Source organism: Nicotiana tabacum, chromosome 19, assembly GCF_000715075.1.
Source record: "Nicotiana tabacum cultivar K326 chromosome 19, ASM71507v2, whole genome shotgun sequence".
Classification (NCBI taxonomy): Eukaryota; Viridiplantae; Streptophyta; class Magnoliopsida; order Solanales; family Solanaceae; genus Nicotiana; species Nicotiana tabacum.
Genome location: NC_134098.1, coordinates 19,630,334 through 19,647,910, shown reverse-complemented (window position 1 = coordinate 19,647,910; position 17,577 = coordinate 19,630,334).

Below are 17,577 nucleotides of genomic sequence, written 5' to 3'. Positions count from 1 at the left end.
TAGCCCGACAATGATGATATGACGTATCAATAAATAACAACAGAGACTGAGATATGATATACAATGAAATGAATATGACTGAGTATAAATTTTCAATTTAAAACAAATAATTCACAGCAATATGACCTCTGTGGGTCCCAATAATACTAGCACATAGCCTCAACATGATTTTTAATATGATTCTCAGCTAAGTTTCTTCAACATATAAAACTGCATAGAAAATGCCACGATTATTTGACTACAAAATTCCACGGAAACAATTACGTCATAATTTCTATGGTGCACGCCCACACGCCCATCACCTTGTATGTGCGTCACCTCCAAACAATTCACATAATACGTAAATTCAGGGTTCATACCATCAGCTCCAATATTAGAAGAGTTACTTACCTCGAACAAGCCGAATCCAATGTCGAGCAAGCTAAACAATGCTCCAAAAAATCCATTATGCGCGTATCAACTTCTGAACGGCTCTAATCTAGCCACAATAAATTTGATTCAATCCACACAATTTATAGGAATTAATTCCATATCAAAATACTAATATTTTCCCACAAAATCCGAAATTACACTCCAAAAATCATCGTGGAGCCCACGTCTCAGAATCCCACAAAACTCACAAAATTCGATAACTTATCCAATTGCAAGTTCAACCATATTAATTTCACTCAATTCCGACTCCAAATCGATATTCAAAACTCAAAAATTCATTTTATGAAATTATAGGAATTTCCTTCGATTTCTCTTGAAGATTCGATAATCTTACACTAAAAATGAAGATTAATTCATGAAATATAATCACAAGGAAGTCAAGAACATTTACCCCAAGTTGTGTGAAAAAATTCATCTCCAAAATCGCCCAAACCGAGCTCCAAAATCTGAAAATGGGTGAAAATATCGAACCCACGAACTTAAAGGGTTCTGCCTAGGCTTTTCGCACCTGCGCACCCGCTTCTGCGGAAAAATGTCGCACCTGCGCTGCCCGACTTCCTCACCATTTTCCGCTTCTGCGAATCCCTGCCCGCATCTGCGCAATCGCAAGTGCGGAAATCCCATCGCACCTGTGACCTATGCTGACACCCTCCAACTACGCACATGCGCTCGAGCTGCCGCACCTGCGGCCAAGACCCTCGCAGGTGCGATCACACCAGAAGGGCTACAACTTCAGCAACCTCACAACTCCAATTTTTGATCCGTTAATCATCTCGAACTCGCCCGAGGACCTCAACCAAATACACCAACAAATCCTAAAATATACCACGGACCTTATCGAGGCCTCAAATCACATCAAACAACATCAAAATGACGAATCATACCCCAATTCAAAATCTATGAACTTTGAACTTTCAAATTATATATCTTGTGCCGAAACACATCAAATCAATCTGGAATGACTTCAAATTTTGCACACAAGTCATAAATGACATAATGAAGCTATACCCATTTCCAGAATCGGATTCCGACCCCGATATCAAAAAGTCAACCCCCCGGTCACACTTCCCAAAAATTTAACTTTCGCCATTTCAAGTCTAATTCTACTACGGACCTCCAAAGAAAATTTCGGATATGCTCATAAGTCCAAAATCACCATACGAAACTATTGGAATTATCAGAATTCAAATTCGAGGTCGATTACACATATATTAACATCCGGTCGACTTTTCCAACTTAAGCTTTCCATTATGAGACTAAGTGTCTCAATTCATTCTGAAATCTCTCCGGACCCGAACTAACTAATCTGATAGGTCATAATACAACTATAAAGCACAAATAGAGCAGTAAACGGGGGGAACATGATTGTAATACTCAAAACAATCGGCCCAGTCGTTAAAGGGGAAAAGCATTGGATTGGTTAGAAAGGTTGCCAAACCATTCCATCCATACATGGGATGAATTGGCGGAGAAATTTATTTCCAAGTTCTTTTCTCTCGGGCATATAGCTACTTTTAAAGATGAGATTCTAGCATTCAAACAAGAACCCAATAAGCTGCTGCATAAAATATGGAAGAGGTACCGAACTATGGTAAAAGAGTGCCCAAACAATGACATAACGGAGGCTATGATTCAACAAACTTTCTACATGGGGATCAATACTACAAATCAATGCGTGGTCAACCAATTTGCCGGTGGAAATTTCATGACAACGCCATATGCGGAAGCTTGTGAGATCTTACATAAAATGGAGGATACTTCATTGGCATGACAAAGTAGAGCAAATATTTCTCAAGGTGATCCAAATGTGATTCACCTACATAAAGAATTGCATGATCATGAGCAAGCAATTGCCGAGTTGACTACCACAATGAATCAATTAGCCAAGGCTCAACTTCAACAAGTGCAATGTCCTAAGCATGTCAACGCAATGGATGGAGTTAATATGATGGTAAACAAGAGAAGGCAAAAGGGTCCTCAAGTGCAAAACCGTACGGAACATTATGTGCAAGAAGATAGTGGGTTTGATCAAGATGAATCTTACAATGAATAAGAGGAGGAAGTACAATATGTGAACAACTTCCAAGGGCAAAGAAACAACTCTCAAATCCCTAATCAACAACAATGGTGACCTCATAGTAATCAAGTGAATTAGAATTCTAGCAACCAAGGTAATTAGAATGGTGGTAACAACCAAGGGAATTGGAACAATCAAAACAATCAAGGAAATTGGAATGGTCAAAATAACCAAGGCAATTGGAGTGGCAATAGTCAAGGATATTGGGCAGGCAACAACCAAGGGTAGTGGAACAATAACCAAGGAAATCGGGGGTCGGGCTTTCAAAGGCCCCCGATGTATCAACAACCGAGCAACCCGCCTCCTTATCCTTCCCATGGTCCAAGCTCTTCCAACAATGAGATGGGACGAATTGAGAACATGTTCAAACAAATGACGGAGAAGAATGCCGACTCCGATGCTCAACTAGCCTCTCACAACACTTTAATATGCAATTTGGAAGTTCAACTAAACAAATCTCGCAAGCTTTAAACACTCGTCCTAAGGGGGCACTACCAAGTGACACGGGACATTCCATGGCTGTTACTACAAGGAGTGGAAAAGGTGAGGATGCACCCACCTCAAGTCAAAGGAAAATTATGGATGATGAGCAAGTGGTGCAAGAAGATGAGATCCCAAACAATGTGGTGCAAGCAAATGATGAAGTAAGAATTGATATTGATGACAATGTGGAGGAGACTCAAGAGGAAGTGAACTCGTCTATGGAGCACATTGTTGACATACCGAAATCGGTAGTGCCAAAGGCTAAGGCACTAATGCCAAGGCCTCCTCCTCCATATCCTTAAAGGCTTGCCAAGAAAAATGGCGAGAATCAATTCAAAAACATTCATTGACATGATGAATAGTCTATCTATTAATGTACCATTGGTTGAGGCTTTGGAGCAAATGCCCGGTTATGCAAAGTTCATGAAGGATTGGTGACAAAAGAGCGGTCGATGAATTGTGAAACTATAAAGATGATGCATCAAGTGAGTGGAATTGTGCATTCAATGGCTCATAAATTGAAAGATCCTGGCGCTTTCACAATCCTTTGTACCAATTGGAAATGCCGACTTTGCTAAAGCTCTTTGTGATCTTGGGGCAAGTATCAATTTGATGCCCTATTCGGTTTTCAAGACTTTGGGAATTGGGCAACCAAGACCCATATCTCTGAGATTACAAATGGCGAATCGTACCATGAAGAGACTGTTGGGTATAATTGATGATGTGTTGGTTCGTGTTGATAAATTCATTCTCCCGACGAATTTTACTATTCTTGACTGTGAAGTGGAATATGAGGTGCCGATTATTCTTGGTAGACCTTTCTTTGCTATGGGAAAGGCTCTTGTTGATATGGAAGCCGGTAAACTTACTTTTCGGGTGGATGATGAAAAGGCAGTGTTCCATGTGTGCAAATCTATGAGGCAACCGAATAACAATGAAGTATGTTCATTTGTGGACTTGGTGACCGATGTTATTATTGATGATACAAGTGCCAAGTGCCACGATTAATGTGGGTGACATGTTGGAGGCCGTTTTGCTAAATTTTGATGATGAGGAAATGGATGGCTTCATGGAATGTGTAAATTCTTTACAAGGGATGGGGTCATACGATTATGCACCTCGGAAACATTCCTTGGATCTCGAAAATAGGAAAACTCCTCCTACAAAGCCTTCAATTGAAGGGCCTCCTCTCTTGGAGTTGAAGCCATTGCCTCCACATCTCAAGTATGAATTTTTTGGCCCTTGTTCTACTTTTCTAGTTATTCTTTCCTCTTGTTTGACTAACGTGCAGGTTGAATCTATATTGGTGGTGCTCAACAAGAGGAAAAAAGCTATTGGGTGGACTTTGGCGGATATTTGGGGAATAAGCCCTGCATTTTGCATGCACAAGATTAATTTGGAGGAAGATGCTAAACTCTCCATTGAACATCAAAGGAGACTCAATGAAGCAATACAAGATGTGATAAAAAAGGAGATCATAAAGTGGTTGGATGTCGGGGTTGTCTACCCCATTCCTGACAGTTTGTGGACTTCTCCGGTGCAATGCATTCCGAAGAAGGGGGCATAACTATGGTCACCAGTGATAAGAACAAGTTGATTCCAACAAGAACAGTGACCGGGTGAAAAGTGTGTATGGACTATCGCAAGCTAAACAAAGTCATAAGGAAAGACCATTTCCCATTACCCTTTTCTTGACCAAATGCTTGATAGGTTGGTCGGCCGGGCATTCTATTGCTTTCTAGATGAATATTCAGGCTACAATCAAATCTTTATTGCCCCGGAAGATCAAGAGAAAACAACCTTCACTTGTCCCTATGGCACTTCCGCTTTCAAGCGGATGCCATTTGGCTTATGCAACGCACCGATAACTTTCCAACGGTGTATGATGGTGATCTTTACGGATATGGTAGAGGATTACCTTGAAGTATTCATGGATGACTTTTCGGTAGTCGGGGATTCCTTTGATGATTGCTTGGCAAATTTGGATAAGGTCTTGGCAAGATGTGAAGAGACGAACTTGGTATTAAATTAGGAGAAATATCATTTTATGGTCGAGGAGGGTATTGTCCTTGGCCACAAGATTTCAAAGAAGTGGATTGAGGTCGACAAGGCGAAATAGAGGTGATTTCTAAACTTCCACCTCCAACATCCGTAAAGGATGTGAGAAGTTTCTTGGGTCACGCAGGGTTCTACCGGTGTTTTATAAAGGATGTTTCCAAGGTGGTGAACCCCTTCTGCAACCTTTTGGAGAAAGATGCTAAATTTCATTTCAATGATGATTGCATGAGAGCATTCGAATTGATCAAGTTCAAGTTGATAACTACTCTAATTATCACCACCCCGAATTGGAGCATTCCTTTTGAGCTCATATGTGATGCTAGTGATGTGGCGGTTGGAGCAGTTTTGGGGCAACATATCAACAAGATCTTTTATTTGGTCTACTATGTTAGTAAGACAATGAATGATGACCAAGTCAATTACACTATGACCGAAAAAGAGCTCCTTGCCATTGTGTTTGTTATTGAGAAGTTCCGCCCGTACTTGATGGGTGCATAAGTGATTGCGCACACAGATCATGCGGCACTTCGTTACCTTATGAGCAAGAAAGATTCCAAAGCCCGGTTGATGAGATGGATGCTTTTGTTGCAAGAGTTTGACATAGACCTCCAAGACCGAAAAGGAAGTGAAAACCAAGTGGCAAACCACTTGTCTCATTTGGAGGAGGAGGGGAGGCCGCATGATGGCCTTGAAATCAATGACTCCTTCCCCGATGAGAAATTCTTAGCCATTTCAATTAAATATGTGTCATGGTTCGCGGATCTAGCAAATTTTCTTGTGAGTGGAATTATCCCGGATGAGTTCTCTTCAAACCAAATGAAGAAGCTCAAACGGGATTGTCAAGACTATTATTGGGATGAATAGTACCTTTTCCGAATTTGTACGGATGAAGTGATTAGAAGATGTGTACCGGAGGAGGAACAATGTGAAATTCTTGGGGCTTGTCATTCTTCACCATATGGTGGTCACCATGGTGGAGCAAAAACGGTGGAAAAAGTATTAAGTTGCGGTTTCTATTGGCCCACTCTTTACAAGGATGCAAGTGATCTCGTCAAGCGTTGTGATGAATGTCAAAGGGCTGGTGGAATCTCAAAGAAAAATGAAATGCCCCTCACCACCATTTTGGAGATTGAAAATTTTGATTTGTAGGGTATTGACTTCATGGGTCCCTTTGTGAGTTCTTGTGGAAACACCTACATCTTGGTAGCTATTGATTATGTGTCAAAATGGGTTAATGTCATTGCTCTACTCAACAATGAAGCAAGAAGTGTTTTGGCATTTTTGAAGAAGAACATTTTCACAAGGTTTGGTACTCCGCGGGCTATCATAAGCGATGGGGGTCGCATTTTTGTAACAAAGCTTTTGACACCTTGCTTAGCAAGTATGGCGTCACTCATAAGGTTACGACTCCCTATCACCCTCAAGAAAGTGGTCAAGTGGAAGTCTCCAACCGGGAGATAAAGAGTATTTTGTCCAAAACAGTAAATGCTAATCGAACGGATTGGTCAAAGAAGCTTGATGATGCCCTATGGGCTTATCAGACTGCATTCAAAACTCCTATCAGGATGTCTCCATACCGGTTGGTGTTTGGCAAAACTTGTCATCTTCCGGTGGAACTTGAGCATAAGGCCATGCGGGCTTTAAAGAAATTAAATCTTGATTGGGATGCAACTGCCACCTTGCAGGTTGCACATTTGAATGAATTAGATGAATTTCGGTACCATGCATATGAAAGTTCGTCCTTGTACAAAGAAAGAATGAAGTACCTTTATAACAAATACATTCGAAACAGGTAATTCAAGGTGGGAGATCTTGTTTTGTTGTTCAACTCACGATTGAAGATGTTTCCCGAAAAATTGAATTCCAAATGGATTGGTCCCTTTGAAATTATGTGTGTGACACCTTTTGGTGCATTGGACTTGAAGAACAAAAATAATAAAGTGTTTAGAGTCAATGGTTACCAGGTGAAGCACTATCTGGGAAAGGTTGGTGATGGCCACGTCGTGGCAGTGATTCATTTCAAGTGATGATAGTAATCTGCGTCGTGCCGCAACATTAAATCAGGCGCTTCTTGGGAGGCAACCCGTGTTTCTTTTTGTTGTTTTTTTTCTTCTTCTTTAGATAGATCTTCTTTTGTGCTAACTTGTTTTGAAGTGTGTTATAGGAATGATTATGCTTTACAGGGGCTGTGCTCAGAAAAAATGGTTAAGTGTGAAAAAAGTGCGGACCGCACAATTTTGAATGCCACCGCGGAAAGGGATCTGCGGCCGCACAATTCTTATGCGAACCGCACAACTGGAGATTAAAAAATTGCAAACTCTCTAAAGTTTGCCTATCAGAGAAATGGCCAAAGTGCAACCGCACAAGAAAATATGTGGTCCGCACCAAAATGTGCGGACCGCAGATCAACAAAGTGTAAATGTGTAACAGGTAAATGAGTGCGGACCGCACATGAAATTATGCGGCCGTACTCATTTCTTGAACTCTTGCCCTAACCGGTCAAGTATAAGTAGTAGCCTTCTCACTACTGTTGAGACTTTACGAACTCTGAACAATTAACACAAAGGCAAACACACTGCACTCAACCGATTCACGCATCTAACATTGATTTCATCATCTTTGATTCTTTCTTAGCATCACTACATTACTGGTATGCTCAATTCATCTTTAAATTTTTTAATTTTCTTAATTTTGTTCATAATTAGTTTAGTTATTTTTAGGCCTAATGTTAAATTCATCATCATGTGAGTTTAATTTGTGTGGGTAACTTCCTATTTGCTATTTGGGGGATGGGTAAACTGTGTATCATGTCTATATTGCTACTACCATGTCTAAATTGTGCGTGAATTAGAAACCCTAAGTTTACTGCCGATTGCTTTTGGATTGTGTGGCCGCAGAAAGAATTATGCGGTCCGCATATCAGTAGGCTAGGGCATTTTGGTGTAGAATAATTGTGCGGATCGCATATGAAATTGTGCGGTCCGCAGAAATTCAACCGCGGCCGCAGAAAAGTATGTGCGGCCGCAGATCAAGCAATGCTTTGTCTTCAGAGAGTTGTCATTTTTGAAGTTTCAATGTGCGGTCGCACCCAAAAATTATGCGGTCGCACTTAAAATTGTGTGGACCACAGAATCATCACTGCGGCTGCACTTTCAAGTTGTGCGGTCCGCACAACCTCATCTGCAGCCGCACTCAAAAATGTGTGGTCCGCACTTCCCCAACCTACAACATGTTTTGTTCTGAAATTTTTTTGCTTACCTTGTGAGTTCTTGTGGAAACACCTACATCTTGGTAGCTATTGATTATGTGTAAAAATGGGTTAATGTTGTTGCTCTACTCAACAATGAAGCAAGAAGTGTTTTGGCATTTTTGAAGAAGGACATTTTCACAAGGTTTGGTACTCTGTGGGCTATAATAAGCGATGGGGGTCGCATTTTTGTAACAAAGCTTTTGACACCTTGCTTAGCAAGTATGGTGTCACTCATAAGGTTACGACTCCCTATCACCCTCAAGAAAGTGGTCAAGTAGAAGTCTTCAATCGGGAGATAAAGAGTATTTTGTCCAAAACAGTAAATGCTAATCGAACGGATTGGTCAAAGAAGTTTGATGATGCACTATGGGCTTATTGGACTGCTTTCAAAACTCCTATCGGGATGTCTCCATACCGATTGGTGTTTGGAAAAGCTTGTCATCTTCCGGTGGAACTTGAGCACAAGGCCATGCGGGCTTTAAAGAAATTAAATCTTGATTGGGATGCAGCTGCTACCTTGCGGGTTGCACATTTGAATGAATAAGATGAATTTCGGTACTATGCATATGGAAGTTCGTCCTTGTACAAAGAAATAATGAAGTACCTTCATAACAAATACATCCAAAACAAGTAATTCAAGGTGGGAGATCTTGTTTTGTTGTTCAACTCACGATTGAAGATGTTTCTCGGAAAGTTGAAATCCAAATGGAGTGGTCCCTTTGAAATTATGGGTGTGACACCTTTTGGTGCATTGGACTTGAAGAACAAAAATGATGAAGTATTTAGAGTCAATGGTCACCGAGTGAATCACTATCTGGGAAAGGTTGGTGATGGCCACATCGTGGCAGTGATTCATTTCAAGTGATGATGGTAATCTGCATCGTGCCGCGACGTTAAATCAGGCGCTTTTTGGGAGGCAACCCATGTTTCTTTTTGTTGTTCTTTTTCTTCTTTTTTAGATAGATCTTCTTTTGTGCTAACTTGTTTTGTAGTATGTTGCAGGAATGATTATGCTTTATAGGGACTGTGCTCAGAAAAATGGTTAAGTGTGAAAAACGTGCGGACCGCACAATTTTGAATGCCACAGCAGAATGGGATCTGCAGCCGCACAATTCTTGTGCGGACCGCACAACTGGAGATTAAAAAAATGCAAACTCTCTAAAGTTTGCCTATCAGAGAAATGGCCAAAGTGCAGCCGCACAAGGAAATGTGCAGTCCGCACCAAAATCTGCGACCGCACTAAAAAATATGCGGACTGCAGATCAACAAAGGGTAAATGTGTAACGGGTAAATGAGTGCGGACTGCACATGAAATTATGCGGCCGCACTCATCTCTTGAACTCTTGCCCAAACCGGTCAAGTATAAATAGTAGCCTTCTCACTACTGTTGAGACTTTACGAACCCTGAATAATGAACACAAAGGCAAACACAGTGCACTCAACTGATTCACGCATCTAACACTCATTTCATCATCTTTGATTCTTTCTTAGCATCACTACATTACTGGTATGTTTAATTGATCTTTAAATTTTTAAATTTTCTTAATTTTATTCATAATTAGTTTAGTTATTTTTAGGCCTAATGTCAAATTCATCACCATGTGAGCTTAAATTTGTGTGGGTAACTTCCTATTTGCTATTTGGAGGATGGGTAAATTGTGTATCATGTCTAAATTGCTACTACCATGTCTAAATTGTGTGTGAATTAGAAACCCTAAGTTTACTGCCGATTGCTTTTAGATTGTGCGGTCCGCAAATCAGTAGGCTAGGGCATTTTGGTGTAGAATAATTGTTCGGACCGCACTTGAAATTGTGCGGTCCGCAGAAATTCAACCGCGGCCGCAGAAAAGTATGTGCGGCCGCAGATCAAGCAATTCTCTGTCTTCGGAGAGTTGTCATTTTTGAAGTTTCAATATGCGGGCGCACCCAAAATTGTGCGGCCGCACTTAAAATTGTGCGGACCGTAGAATCATCACTGCGGATGCACTTTCAAATTGAGCGGTCCGCACAACCCCATCTGCGGCTGCACTCAAAAATGTGTGGTCCGCACTTCCCCAACCGCAACATGTTTTGTTCTGAAAATTTTCTGCTTACCTGCACTTAACTAGAACTGAATCCTACTACTATTTTGTGCAGAATATGGTTAGATCACGTGGTTGTGGTGATACATCAAAGGGGAGGAGTGAACCTTCCATAGGTAGAGGCAAAAACACCTTACCCCTCCCCCTCCAAAAAGTGATCAGTAAGAAGGCAGCAGCAGGCCGAGGTAGACAGTCGGAGCCATCCGAATCAAGTTCATATGCCCCGTCTAGGGAAGTATCGGAGGGCGACTCAGTGCAAAGGCAGCCTGCTGTGCAATCATAGCCACATCTGCCCCAGGGCAGATACCGACTAAGAAATGAGCCTACCTCTTCTGAGAGTACTTCTGAGGGGTCGGAAGGGAACAATCAGGCTTCAGAGCCTTCATCTACACATGATCCTTACACACAGACTACTATAGTGGAGGTAGATGAGATCACAGATGATGGCCCAGGGGGGTGATACCAGAGTTACAGACCTGGAGAGGTCAAAGAACAAGGACGTTTGGGAAGATAGGTTTGTGAGCCTGACTGCATTCAATAGGTTCCGAGAGTGGTGGCTGCAGAGATCGCTCACTCTTGAGCGGTAGTTTGTGTTGAAAGATCTGGATAGATACAACCCAAATGTGCTAAGACAATTTTGGGAAAGAAAAAGGTGGAAATGGTTCACTCAAAGTGTAGTGGATGCCAAAGAGCACTTGGTCCGGGAATTTTATGCCAACGTGGCACACATCAAGAAGGGAACCAAAACTTGAAAGTAAGGTTTGACCAAACCACCCTAAACACATACCTAAGGTTGGAGGATGTGGATCCAGTGCAATACTTGAAAAAGCTGGCTATGGGCGATGCAGCTCGCCCATGGCTAGCTGAGCTTCTGGCAGCTCCGGGACCACCACCACCATGGATCACAGCACGGATTCCAATTCAGCGGAACACCCTGAATTTTGAGGCAAAGGGATGGCAGACGTTTGTGTGTAGCAGAATAGACCCATGCCGGAATGAAACAAATCTACCAATATCGCGAGCAGTGCTAGTCGCCTCGATCATGGCCGGGTACTCAATCAATATGAGTGCCATGATGTCGGTCAACATGTCCTTGGCTCCCAGGCAAGGTGACACCTCCTACCCGTATCCCAACACTATCACTGAGTATCTCACAGATGCGGGGGTGGAACCAAGGGATTTTGACACCAAGGTAAAGGCACCCAAAGAAGAGGGGTCAGTTATCTACTATTGCAGGCCAGTCTGATGAGCCTGTCGGGGTAGCTGCTAGGACAGTTGACATGCCATCTACTTCAGCATATCCTTCTGATAGTGCAACAGTTATGTCTCCACCTCGTTCTTCAGGTCCTTTAGCATCAGTACCTTCCACATCAGTTTTGAAGCCGGTGACCATGCCCTATCTGCGATGCGAGTCTCCCAAATATTGGCGAGCCTTAATAATTGGATGCAGACAACCACTACAAAGCTGACTGATATATCCAGTGATGTTGCAGCACAGTCATCCATCTCGACACCCTAGATTCCTTCGACAGTGGAGGACACATTGAAGAAGATCTTGGAGAACCAGATCACCATCATGAACACCCTGGTAGCACATGGCACAGTGATTGAGGAGCTCTGGAAGCATGTAAAGAAAATGAAGAAATCCCAGGCATCTAAGAAATCAGTTGACCGACTGATGAGAGAGGTAACTAAGATAGCAACAGCGGGTGACCTTCCATTTAACATGCTGATGGGGATAAACCCAACAGTACCAGTAGATCCAGTCGCACCATCAGTACCAGCTAGCCAGTCTGAGGAGCCAGACATGGTTGCCGACACTGCTGAGCGAGTACGCCAGATGTTTACCAACCCAGTTACTCCTAGAGTCGGGGATGATGAGATCCAGTTAGAGGAGACTGAGGGCGGTGACGCTGCTATGGACATAGAGATGTCTAAGGCCACATAGGGAGTCCTCTTTACTATTACCTTTCCTTATTCTTATTTTGTTAAGCATTGAGGACAATGCTTATTTTTATTCAGAGGGGTTGAGTTTATTTGATATTTGGATATTTGATATTTGGTTTGTAATAACTGATAACATTTTCCACTGTCTTTTTATTTAAGTATATATTCTTCCCTTTTTCTCTATTGATGTATATATTCTATCTTTTCCCCTATCAGTATGTACATTCATTTATGTCTTTAGTAGCTTTCTTTGTAGCTTCTTTATTTTGTTTTCTTATTAGTTTATGTTTAATTTTGTAGCTTCTTTTTATGTTTTTAGTAGTCAATAAGCCATTGGTTTTCTTAATGCAACGGTTCTTTCCAAAGGTAATTTTTGTGTGAACCGGGTGATTCTTCCCAACGATGGATGGCGTGACAACCTTCTTAAGGGATTGAGTCTGTTTTTGATGTTTAGGTAAGAATAGTAGTAGTAATGAATAAAAGAGTCAAACATGTTTCACTTGGTAGCAGCACACTTAACTACATGCTTATGGTTAAAAATAAGTTTCTCGGGAAAGAAGTAGCTCTAATTAGCGACCTTATGACTCTTGCATTGACTTAGGCAATCATCGAATGGTTTAGTCAAGCCTTAGTGATTTTCAATATTGAGTATGGTCGTTGTAGGCCCTCGACTCTATCCTTTTTAACATTCCAGCTGCGTGAGAGGTGAGATGATTTTGTTGCAAGTCCAAGTACCCATACAAATGGTCTAGAACTTGCCCCGAATGTGTTTCTAGGCGAAATTTTAAGTTTTTCTTGGCTTGAGAAGTGATTGTAGGCTCTCATTGGCCCGCTTGAAATTTTCCATGACCCACCAAAGTTGTTATTCCTAGTCAATCCATTTGAGCCTAAAACCTTTCTCATTTGATAACCATGTTACAAGCCTTTACCCGTTTTGTAGTGACCCTCTCTTGGCACCCGAGCTTTCCTTAACACTCTTGAGAAATAATTGGCTAAAATATAAGTTTAGGGGAGAGATGAGGAGTTTGATAAAGGTACCAAGGCACAAAAAGAGAAGAAGTGAAAAAAAGGGAAGGCAAGAAAAATGCAAAAAGAACAAAAAGAAAAAAAATGCAAAAAGAAAGTGAATAAGTTGAAAAATTGAAGGGATTTCAAAGAATGGTAATGATGCAAAGCATGAAAAAAACAAAGAAGGAGAAAATGAATATCATGACCAAGAAAGAGTGATGTTAAGTCTTTCTAACCCCCCCTATGGGAAAGAAAATGCCTCCTAAAAGTGGCATAGCATGAGCCGATAAGAGAAAATGGAGTGCTTAAGGAAAGATGAACCCGTTCTATCCTAGTATATCCAACCTTAGTTCAAAAGCCTTCATTACATTCTCATAAAGCCCTGCGTGATTTCAAGCAGAGTGAGCTTACATTAGTGGTGATTAACATGAGGGGCAAGCCAATGGTACTTAAAGTCGTACTTGCGACATTCTTTTGAGAGAAATGAGCGAACCGTTCACAAAACTTTGAGTTGAGTGCTACATTCATAAGTGAGGTGCAAACGTAGAGTAGAAGAGGAGGAGTTTGGGATCCACAATAACCTACATAAAAGAGCGAGCTTCCTTGATGAATAAAGTCAACTCTTGATGCTCAAGTATCACATTAGAACTATTTGTACTTAAAACTTCAAATCATTGCCTTGTTGATGATTCATAAGTGTTGTGGGTAATTGTTGGTCCTAATTGATGTGTGTTTGATACACCTTAGATTAGTTGGAATAGCTCTTATTTTATGGAGGTGGGAATTACCTTATTTGCTTGAGGACAAACAAAAACTTAAGTTTGGGGGAGTTGATAAGTGAGGATTTTGACTACTTATTAGCGCTTTTTAGCTCTCATTTTAGTCCAAAAGTATTTAATTGTATTCCCGAAAACTGATGAAATATGATTAATTGCATGAGTATTAGAAAATGAGCCACTAACATGAAATCCAACTAAAAAAGGAGTGATCTGAACTCAAAGATAAAAATCAGGCATAGAAGCTCAAGTGCGGACCGTATATTTTCATCTTTGGCGGAGAATGTGAAGGAAATTTAACAAAGTCCAAGTGCAAAGTGTGGACCGCACAATTATTGTGCGGCTGCAGAAGCTATGCAAGAGCTAAAGTTCAGAGAGTCTCATTTCAAGCTCAAAAAGAAATGTGGACCGCACAATAATTGTGCGGCTGCAGAAATCAGCTATGCGGCCGCACTCAAAAATGTACGGTCCGCAAAAGAGCCCTATGCGGGCGCACCAAGAATTGTGCAGACCGTAGAATATGAGAGATGAGGCCGCAATCCAGAATTGTGCGGCCGCAGAGTCAACTCATGTCAAGACTGAAGAGAAGTGCGGACCGCACATGGAATTGTACGGTCACAAAACCTCTGAAAGGGCATTTTTGTCCAAAAATTCCAGCTTTGTATAAATAGACTAGTTTCACTAAATTAGATCAAGTTGGAAATATTGAAAGTCGTGTATCCATTTTTACTTGCCTCTTTGGGCAACTTTAGCTTACTTTGATGATTTAACATTGGATTTTTATCTTTTAATCATGCAATATGAGTTTTATCATCTTTTCTTCTTTATTTTTTTCTATACCCATTAGGAGTAGCTATATTTCTAACTAGGGTTGTCACCCAACCTTAGTATGTAAACCTAATGTGTGTTTGATTTATGGCTAGTTTATGGTTTGAAGTTTATTATTTAGCCTTATTCTTGCTTTTTATTGTAGAATTAATGGTTGCAAATATTAGTTCATGCCTAATTGACTTGGCCTCTTCTTGAGAAAGAGTGGCTTAGTCTAGAAAAACTTGGCTAATGAGAATTTGGAATAAAATCAAGAGATTGATAGTCCCAATCAAAGGGTTGAACCTAGAGAAAGTAAAATCCGACTTGAGCATTTTATCAATTGTTTTGTTCAATACCCATTTGGACTTGAGAAAGCCAAATTGGGCAAAATCACTATCTTACCGAGAAGTATTGAGTGGGTACTTGAGTGTTGATAGTTATAATATACCCCGACCAACGAAACAAGCTTTACAGTTTATAACCCATTAGGCAAACACCTAGGTGGAGGTCATAGCCCTAGGTCTTTTACACTATTTGAATGCAACAACAAAAATAATTTCTTAGTTTTAATTATTTATCTTGCAATCTTAGTTTAAACTAGATCTAGAATCAACCAAATCTTGCGGAAGTGTAATTTAAGATAGTTCAAGCTCATTCACCATAATATATACTTCTAAATCCCATTCATATAGCTCCATGTGGAATTCGACCCCGACTCTCTGTTGGGTATTACTATTGCATCGACCGTTTCATAAACTCAAATAGAGGTGTGACTTGGACGAGATCAATGATCTTAGTATTCACAAGGTCATCAGAGATATAACAACCTTACGTCACTCCTAAGGAAGTCCTAAAGATCTTAAAAGGTTCTCTAAAACTTTTACACTTTCATTAGTTTAAGAGTTGATGTTATATATATATATATATATATATATATATATATATAACACGTATAGAGATTTGGCTATTGTACTCCTATCTTACCATCGAGCTACGACCGGTTGGCAGTTATGCTTCTTCATTTACCACCGAGCTACGACCGGTTGGGAAGTTTTGCATCTTCATTTACCATCGAGCTACGATTGGTTGGGCATTTATGCATCTTAATTAATTACCACCGAGCTATGGCCGGTTGGACAGTTATGCATCCTTATTTACCACCGAGCTATAGCATGTTAGGCAGTTGCACCTTCATTTACCACCGAGCTACGGCAGATTGGGCAGTTACGCAATTACCACCGAGCTACGGCCGGTCGGGCAGTTACCACTGATCAATTGGGTAGTTAATATCACGACAATGATATAGTCATAACTATGGCATTGTATATATATATATATACACACACACAAAAAAAAGCACGGGATTGAACTTATTATACATGTTATGGCCCTCAACGACAAGTCAGAGGTTACATGTTGACTCTTATCCCTCTCAATGATAGTATCTTACTGTCATGTTTCATTTATGCCTTATATACTCGGTACATTCTTCGTACGAACGTTCCTTTGCATGTGGACACTGCATTCATGATTGCAAGTGCAGGTAATCAGTTTGACGAGCCCACGCAGTAGATGAGGTTGGCATTCAATGAAGAATCGGTAAGACTCCACTTCATTTGGAGTACAACCGAGTCTATAAGTCATGGTGTCATAGTTTTGTCACAGATTTATGAATAAGCTGGGGTCATGTCCCAACCATGTTTCGATGTCATATACTCTTAGGGGCTTTGCAGACACATGTTCATTATATACAGAGTAGTTTATGTTTTAGTTTACGTTGAATGATCATGAGTTATAGAGTAGTTCGCTCGGGCCGGTACGACACCAGGTGCCAGCCACGCCTCACCTAGGTTGGGGCGGGACAATGTTTTCTAGCTTGTAAGCTCATTCTTTATTCGCAACAACTAAATTCTCACTATATTTAAATCTTATTTGGCCAAACTGCCAAAAATTACTCATTTTAAAAAGTGCTCTTGTTTAAAAGTACTTTTCGGAAAATACTCTTGAAGAGTAGAAGTTTATATTTGACCAATTAATTTGAAAAGTACTTTTTGTAATATTCAATAAGAAAATTATGTATGACCAATCTTTTCAAAAAAAGTACTTTTAAGTGTCAAATTACTAAAATGACAGTATTAATGTTCAATTTACAACTAATGTTACTTAAAAAAAAGAAATAAATTTAAATATTTCTTGTAAAAGAGTTTAATTAAATATTTTATTTAAATAAATTATAAAACATAAAGTTAAAATATATATTATATTATATTACATGTTAACCCAAAAAAAAAAAAGATCCTCAGCTTTTCCTGTTTGACGTTCAAAGGAAAGATAGGTTGAAAGTTTTTTTTTCCTTTAGGGCAGTCACCCGCTAAGAAATACATAATTTGCGTAAGGAACATATGTGCTACACATTACATGAATGAAAAACACTATTTGTTTTTGAGAAAACAACAAAATAGGTAGTATTGCATTTTGTCAACTATGTATGTACGTCAAATAACAACAACAATAACGATCCAGTAAAATCCTACTAGTGGGGTCTGGGGAGGGTAGTGTATACGCAGACCTTACCCCTGCCCCAAGGGGGTAGAGAGGTTGACCCTCGGCTCAAGAAAATAAGACTAGACAATATATCAGTACCATCAACAGAAA